Source organism: Mandrillus leucophaeus, unplaced genomic scaffold (genome assembly GCF_000951045.1).
Source record: "Mandrillus leucophaeus isolate KB7577 unplaced genomic scaffold, Mleu.le_1.0 Scaffold1665, whole genome shotgun sequence".
NCBI lineage: Eukaryota > Metazoa > Chordata > Mammalia > Primates > Cercopithecidae > Mandrillus > Mandrillus leucophaeus.
The window spans coordinates 266,386-275,450 of record NW_012101660.1 but is presented as its reverse complement, the minus strand read 5'-3'; positions in this window follow the sequence as shown (position 1 = coordinate 275,450).

Here is a 9,065-nt window from a genome sequence, read left to right as displayed (position 1 = left end):
CACATAAGTAAGGACCTTAAGGAGGTGAGACAGTGAGCCACGTGATACCTGGGGGAAGAGGGTTCAAGGAGGAAGAAGCAAAGACTTTGAGTGGGGAGCATGCTGGTGTGTTTGAGGAACACCAGTAAGGCAAGGTGACTACAGTGGATATGGTGAGGTGTAATGGAGGAGTGCCATGGTGGAAAGGTGACTGAAGGCCAGAAATGCAGGGTGTTGTAGAACATGGTAAGTATCTTGGCTCCCACTGTGAGTGTGATGGGGAGCCATTGGTGTTTTCAGCAAATTAGTGACTGATACAATTTAGTTCTTAACAGGATCACTCCAGCCACTTGTTGAGAATAGGCCAGTTAGGAGGTCTGTGCAACAGTCTAGAACAGGGATGATGGTGGCTTGAACCTGGGTGGTAGCAGTGTGGATCTGAGGAGTGCTTGGATTTTAGAGAGTTTGAAGGTGACACCACCCAGATTTGCTGATGAATCAGATGTGAGCTATAAGAGAATCAGAAACATGAAGCCTGAAGAAGTTTTTGTGGTTTTTGTTTGTTTGTTTGTTTGTTTGTTTGTTTTTGGAGGGAGAGACTGGGAGGAGCAGGTTTAGGGGAAAAGAGAAGTTCATTTTGGGTACTATTAAAATGGAATGGTGATATCAAGAAGGCAGTTGGCCATTTGAGTCTGCAATTCAGGGGACATTGTGCTTTACTTCCAGGTTTTTTCAACCCTCCTGTATGTTGGACAATAGAGCTGTTGTAAGTTAGTAATGGGGCAACTTTATCTTCAAAGAAAGGTGGTCTAACCTCTGGTTAAAGATTGAGTTTCATTTCATAAAAAATAATTTCTATGCAGGATGCTTTTCTTAAGATTCATCTTCATAGTTGGCTACCCTCACCCAGTTGCATAATCATAAGGTTCTCTTTTTCTGTAGTGTCTATCATGACTTGGAGGGTTTGCTTCTGACCTCAAGCCAATTTAGTGTCTATTAATTCAGCTATTGACATATAATATGGCATATAATATGAAATTAGGCTCAGGGTATTTCCTCTTTGTCCCATGATGCAATAATTATGCATAAGTTTGTGACTTCTTACTTCTGCAGGGTTTTGGCCATACTTCTAATTAAAATATAATTAGCACCCCACCCCTTGTCAGGAAAAGTGTTCTATTCTAAACTGAGCAGGTCAGGGCACCAAAAGTGGGCATCTGAGGTGACTGAGAATTCACACTCAGAAACATCAGAGAACCTGGGCTGAGCCCTTATGATAACACACTACACAAATGACTACCCCACTATCTTGAAGAGTGGATTTTTTTCTTTTGTATATGATAGGAGGTTGATGGATTGTGTCTGCTGCAGAGACACAAGGAGAGAAAGGTGACTCAAGTCCCAAAATAGCCCTTCTGAATGCATTAGGAGAAAGCATCTCTGACACAGACAGGAAGCAAGGGAAGAGGCGGCAGGAATTGGTGACAAAATGTTCATAGTGCGTTGGTCACCAGCATTGATTCATATTAAATTATTGTCCTCTGCTAAGAATGACACTGTCCTCTGCTTTTATTTTAAATTATAAAAACACTCTAACAGTACACAATTACCTGAAGATTAAATTGATTGTCCATTATCTGTATTTTAACAGTCTACTTGCTAAGTGTTTCCTACCATTTCTTCATCACTTCACTCCCGGTTGGGGTTTGGAGTGGGTCTTATGCGTAGTTGTATTTGATAATGTGGTGGTTATGTACCTGAATGCTCTATAAAAGTAAGAACCTCAGTATTGAAGTGACACAAGAAGAAAGTCTCACTTAAGTTTGCTGTAAATAGACAAACAATATCTGAAAGAAACTTTAATGGAAGAAATTATCCCATTCACAATAGCTGCAAAAACCATTACAGATATCAAACTCAATAAGAAATATGTAGGAAATATATGAAGAAAATGCTAAAACTAGTAAAGGAGATAAAAGGAGACTAAATAGGCAGGAAGACTCACTAATGTAAAGATGCAAGTTATATCTAAATTAATCCATAATTGTGATGCAATTTCAATAAAAATCCCACTGGGGTTTATTTTGTTTTATTCATGAATTGTTTGTTTATTTTGGTCAAGAATAGTGAGAAAAAGTAGAAAAAGCCTATTGAAGCCGGACACAGTGGCTCACCCCTGTAATCCCAGCCCTTTGGGAGCAAAGGTGGGCAGATCACTTGAAGCCGGTAGTTCAAAACCAGCCTGGCCAACATGGCAAAACTCACATCTCTACTAAAAATACAAAAAGTAGTGGGGCATGGTGGTGTGCACCTGTAATCCCAGCTACTCTGGAGGCTGAGACACAAAAGTCACTTCAGCCTGGGAGGCAGAGGTTGCAGTGAACCGAGATCATGCCACTGCACTCCAGCCTGGGTGATAGAGCAAGACTCTGTCTCAAAAACAAGCAAACAAGCAAGCAAACAAACAAAAAACAGTGAACAAAGAGTATTAAGGGAGACTTGCCCTACCATATATTAAAAGTTTTTATAAAACTATAATAATTAAAACTTTGTAGTATCAGCACAGACTAGAAATATTAGACCAATGGAACAGAATTGAGTCTAGAAATAGACCTAACTTTATATGAAGATTTTATATGTAATAAAGCCACCAGTTAAAATCAATGAAAAAATTGATTTTTCAATAAACGGTTTTAGGAAAACTCACTAGGCCGGTGGGAAAACAATAAAATTGAAATTACTCGGTCTTCCTCCTAATAGCAAGATAGATTCCAGATGAATCAAAAATTTAAAGATAGGAAAAGGAAACCAAAGGAGTACTCAAAGCAAACATGAGGTTTGTCTATACTTTTGAAAAGGTGAAAAGCTTTCTTTTCGTTCTTTTCTTTCTTTTTTTTTTTTTTGAGATGGAGTTTCACTCTTGTTGCCCAGGGTGCAGTGCACAATCTTGGCTCACTACAACCTCCACCTCCTGGGTTCAATTGATTCTCCTGCCTCAGCCTCCCGAGTAGCTGGGATGACAGGTGTGTGCCACCACACCCAGCTAATTTTTGTATTTTTAGTAGAGATGGGATTTCACCATGTTAACTAGGCTGGTTTTGAACTTCTGACTTCTGGTGATCAGCCTGCCTTGGCCTCCCAAAGTGCTGGGATTACACGCGTGAGCCACTATGCCCAGATGAAATGGTGAAAAGTTTTCTAAGCAGGAAACAAACCTAGAAGCCATAAAGTGAAAGGTTAAATTTCACTACCTAAAAATTAAATTTTATGCACAGTAAAAATATCATAATAAATATAGTCAAAGGACAGATGGCCAACCAGAGAAACATTTAAAACACATAATACTGACAAATGATTAATTTTCTCAATATATAAAGAGCTATCTGAACTCGATAAGGAAAAGAAACATGAAATTTGAGTTAAAAAAAGATAAAAGATTCATAAATAAGTGAAAAAGTTTTCAATCTCCCTAACAATAAAAAATTTTCTTTAACAATTAGATAACGTTTTTTAATTTTCATATTGAGAATTAAAAAAAAAAAACAAAAAACACATGAGGCAAGTATCCAAACATGCTCATTCAATGTAGACAGGAGTATAAACTAGTTCACCCTCCTCAGAGGACAATGTGGCAATATCTAACAAATATAAAATGCACACATCTTTTTGGTCCAGCAGCTGACACTGGGGAATTTGTCCCATATTATATTTACCCATGTGCAAGAAGAAGGATGGAGTGAGGTGTTCATTGTAGCACTGTTGGTCATAGGCAAAGACTAAAAGAATTGACAACAAACAGCCCATTTGTTTAAATAAATTATGACACATATATACAATAGAATGCTGTAAAATCACAAAAAAGAATGAAGTAGTTCTGTTGATCTTATAAAGTGTTCCAAGATATATCATTTAGTTAAGAAAAAGCTAAGTGCCAACTAATATGTGTAGTTTGCTCTAATTTATGTAAACATAAAATAGGATACATGTACTGGTATGATGTATGTCATACACACGTACACCTCATGCTCATACGCCTAGAGCACTTCTAGAAAATGTTTCCCCCTAGGGAGGGGAAATGAGGAACTGGGACGAGGGGAAGAGTTGGTGATGAGAGGTAGACATTGTATATACTTTCTGATGTTTCTGTCCTTTCTTACCATGGGCATATATTATTTTTACAATGAAACAAGCTATTTTTAAAAATAAATACTAAAACACGGGAATTTAGAAAATATAAATGTAACATTTCAAATTGATAGGAGGAAAATGAATTACTAAATGATTGTTGACATACTGGCTAACCATTTAGAATAAAGCAAAGTTGGATGCACCAAAATAAATTATAAATGGGTCAAAGTCTTAAATATAATAAAAAATAAAACCATGAGCATTCTCAAAGAAGACAGTGATAATTTTTTATAATCTTGAATTGGGAATAAAACTTTCTAATCATCTAATGAAAACTCAGAAAAACTGAAACATTTGACTACAAAAATATAAACTTTATTAAAAATATCATAAAGTTGAAAGAAGCAAAATAGGAAAGACATTTGTAAAGACAAATGATAGATCACAAGTCAATATTATTAATGAAATAGTCATTAAAAATCAAGAAAAATGTTTAGTGAGCATAGGACATGAATTATTTACTTTGTAGAACTTACTCTGAAAAGTCAATCTTTGAGTTCAAACTGTTAAAATTTCAGTGATGTTCTTTACCGTGCTGTTCAGAATAGCTCCCTGCTAAAAGATTGGAAAACCTCTAAATATTCAGACAACTCACAGAACTAAAACATTCAACACATGAGGTTTCAACCATGCCAATAATCAATGAAATGCAAATAAAAAAGGATGAAGTTCATTTTTCACCCAGAAGATTGGCCAAAAAAAAAAAAAAAATTAAGTTAATAAAACTCAGTGCTATTGAGCAACAGTTCTCTCTAGTACTATTTGGTGGATATATAAGTTGATACTTTTTTGAATGTCACTTTGGTAGTTAAAATGTGTGTACTATTTACCCCAGTAATCCTTCATCTAGGAATTTACTCTGAAGAGAGACTCATTCAAGTTCAAATGAATAAAACCTGAGTGATGTTCATTACAGTGTTGTTTAGAATAGTGCCCCACCAAAAAAATTGGAAACCATCTAAATGTTCATCAGTGCAGCATTTGTTGTATAAATAAGACACTTACATTCAATGGAATACAATATTGTCTTTTAAAATATGTGTGGACATGCAAATTTCTCCTTGACCAATTGTCAAGTGCTTCAAAACAGATTACAAAACACCACTTGGAGCACAAAGTATTTTACAGACAGGAAGCTCTCTGGAAGTTGTCTCATATAAACATTTACAGTGGTTTTTATTGAGTGGAAGGAATGTAAATAATTTTTACCTTCTTACACTTTTTAAATGAAATGAGAGCATGTATCATTTTACTCCTCCATGCTCCAATTAAATGAAATCTGTGAAAACATTAAAAATAATTAGAAAGAAAAAAATCCCATGAAATTATGTTTATAATTTATTAAGTGGAAAAATATAGGTTACAAAATAATAAGTACAGCATTTATCTCCTTTTTGGAATAAAGTATAGAAACATATATCCATATGCATTTGTGACTGGAAAAAAATAGCCCAAATATATTAACAGAGGTAATCTCTGTGTAATGACATTTTGGGTAACATTTTAGAAAATATTTCCTATATTTTCTTTAATGAAATTGTATCACTTCTAAATGAAAATCATTGCAACTCTCTCTAAAAATAATATTAACATAAAATTGTCAAAACCTGGACTTCATGTGAATACAAAAAAAATCATCCCCTCTCAATTTACTTCATAACCCAATATTTAAAAGCAAGATTACAAAATGGTGAGGGGGTCATTGGATTACAGACGGTGGAAACTATATTATATAAAGAATCTTGATGATTTACAGTCCCACTACAGTGGTTTCACCATTATGAAATTAAAGTCTTTCCAAGGTATTAAAAAAAATAACTAACTACTTTATGCGAAGTATAAAGAGGATTATCCCTTGAATCAACTACCTCCCTCACCAATATTATAAACCATATGCACAAACTTACACCTTGGATTAATGAACAATAGGATATCTCACAAATCCATAGCTGCATGAGCCCTTCTTAGCTTTATGAGCCAAGAAGAATAAAGGGTTAAGTTGGGCATTAAAACTGCCACAACAACAAAAGAAACTAAAACCCCCTTGGAATTTGTTTTCACACAACATCCTGAAGCTTGCTTTGTTGTGAACTGGCACTTGAACAGTAGATGCCCTTTTTACAGAGAACCATAGGTTTTCAAGGGCTGATTTTATTTCTGATTTGTTTTTCATTATTTCCTGAAGCTATTGATGTTTCAGAGGCAGTGGGGGAAGTGAGAAAGCCCTGGGAGAGTTTCAGGCTTTGAATTTCGGAACTCAACCATTCAGAGGTTCATACTCATGTTCACAAAAACAATGTCATGGGGTCACTTTGGCCAATGGAGTGTTTTGTGCGAGGGCTGGAGCTTGGGTTCTGTGTGTGTTTGCCTCAGTAGCCTTCCACCCTTTCCACACTTCCCTTTTTCTCTTTCTTTTCCCCTTTATATCAACATGTTGTAGCCTGTGACACCAGCTAAATTAATCACTCACTGCACTCAGGGAAGTCACCGCAGGATATAGAATAACAAAGACAACAAAATTATTGCAAGGCTGGAGAGAAGGGACTAGCTTGTGAATAGAGCAGCACACCCTCACCAGCTGTGTCCTCGCAGGGGCTGGAGCAGCAGATTAAATCAGGGACTGTTTTCTATTCCATTATTTGAATCTGAGAATAGTCACAATACAGTGCCAAGCACCCCTAGTGAAGGGAAATCCCTTTGGGAAACTTAGCTTGTCAGAACTAAGGCTCTTCCCAGCCCATGAGAGTCCTCTTAGGGTTCCCCTTGGGCAAGCTCTGCTTGGGCAGATCCAGCTGAGTGACTGCTGAGCCTCCAGGATCCAGAAGCATACCTAAGGGCTCCTAAGTCAAAGCCAGCAGGGAAATCAAACCTGCAGCTGCTGAAAAGATGTGGTTTGAGTCCTAGTAAGCTTACCAATCTGCATGATAGCCCAAAAAAAAGATGGAATGGATGGGGGCTGTCAGCTTGTTTGACTCAGAGGAGAAAGGAATCTCTGATGACACATGTTGGCAGGATGCTGGGTGAGTTCACCAGTGTTCTATGCACCTGAATGTCAAACTACGGGGGACAGTTCAAGGGTGACCTAGAGCTCTGTCAGATATTTTTGGTTAAACTTGTCTCCCAGCAACTTAGATAAAGGTAGGGAAGATATACTCATGAAGTAATGGACGTATAGCTGACAGGACTAACAAGTATATAAGAGAAACAGCATTATGTACAAAAGCTCTTCAAAGCCGCAAGTAAGAAGTCAAAAATAACAAGAGGAAATGTAATGAGAATGGTAATAAACATGTATTCTATAATCATAAACAAAACCAAATGTGAATGTAAATGACTACATTTGGGTTCAAAAAATCAATTGAATGATAATAGAATGGGGGAGATTAAACCTGACAGCAAAGTCACCCCAAAGAAATTCTAGGATTTACATTGAACAAAAGCTCGTGAAGAGGCAGCTGAATGATGCAGCTGTTAAAAAAGCTAAGACCAAGGGAAGAATAGTATCTGAAACAAGAGAAGCAAGTGTTGAATGATCCTCAGCATTGGTTAGACCACGTGGGAAGAAGGCTTTACCTTTGGATGACTCTTGCAAGGAGGAAAGCATTTCACATATCTGGGAACTAGAGAGAAGAGAACTAGTCCCAGTGTGGAAAAATGGAAGAGAAACAGATTGGGGCATGCAATGGACTCAATTGTGTCCCCCCAAAATCCATATGTTGTAGCCCTAAGCCCCAGTACCTCAGGATGTGACTGTAGTTAGAGACGGGGCCTATAAACAGGTGAGATGAGGTTAAAATGAGGCTTCCAATCTGTCTTCATAAAGAGAGGAGATTTGAACTTGCTGAGAGACTCCACGGACTTGTGCACACAGAAAAAAAAAAAAACGTGTGAAGACATAGTGAAAAGATGGCCATCTGCAAGCCAGAGAGGCCTCAGAAAAAACCAAACCTGCAGACACCCTGATCTCAGACTTCCCAGCTTCCAAAACAGTGAGAAAAGTTCTATTAAGCCACCCACCCTGTGGTATTTTGTTATGGAAGCCCAAGCAAACTAACACGGGATTCTAAAGAAAGAAACGTCTTCTAACCAAGTGGCTGAGTGCAGTGCCAACAGCGAGGCCTCATTTGAATCCTGACTCTGCTACATGACTCTGGGCAGCTAATCTCCCTGGGTCACATTTGCCTTGTTTGTAACCTGGAGATCACAAAACCTACTTCATGGGATTGTTAGGAGATTAAATGAGAAACTGAATATAGTGCATGGAGTATGTCTTTGCCCAAATGATCAACTGTCCAGGAAAGGAATGGGCTGCCTTGCACTAGGACCTCTGAATAGAACCTGGCTTAGCCAACCACAACATACACTGGCTCTTAAAGGCTTCCACCCAGGTATGGCCTTTACTTCTGTTCACATTTTGCTGGACAAAGAAAGTCATATGGCAACTCTTCATGAAAGTGAGGAGGTGAAATCCTATATAAACCTGGAAGAAGAGAAATGGAAACATTTGCTTTAACTTTAAAGTCTACAACTACTTTTTTAGAAAAATAAAATTAATTTATGTTTATACTCTAACATGTTGATATTCTAGAAAGTGGCTTTATTAAGATTAATAAGATATTGTGATGATCCTCATAATATTGTGGAGGGGACAGGGATGTCCACCACCAACTTTAGGTCAATGTGGCAACTGCCATTTCACTGTCGGTCCCATCACCCCGTGCCACCTAGAAGATCTGCTCTTCCCTTGGACCCTTGAAGAGACTGCCTTTGGCCACCACTGATAGACCATCATCCAAGGTGATTTGACTGGATGAAGCCAATTGCCCTTGGCTTTAGCCAGATAGGTCACCTACTTAGTTATGGGCCTATTTCCTCTTTCCTGATCCAGTGCTATTGGA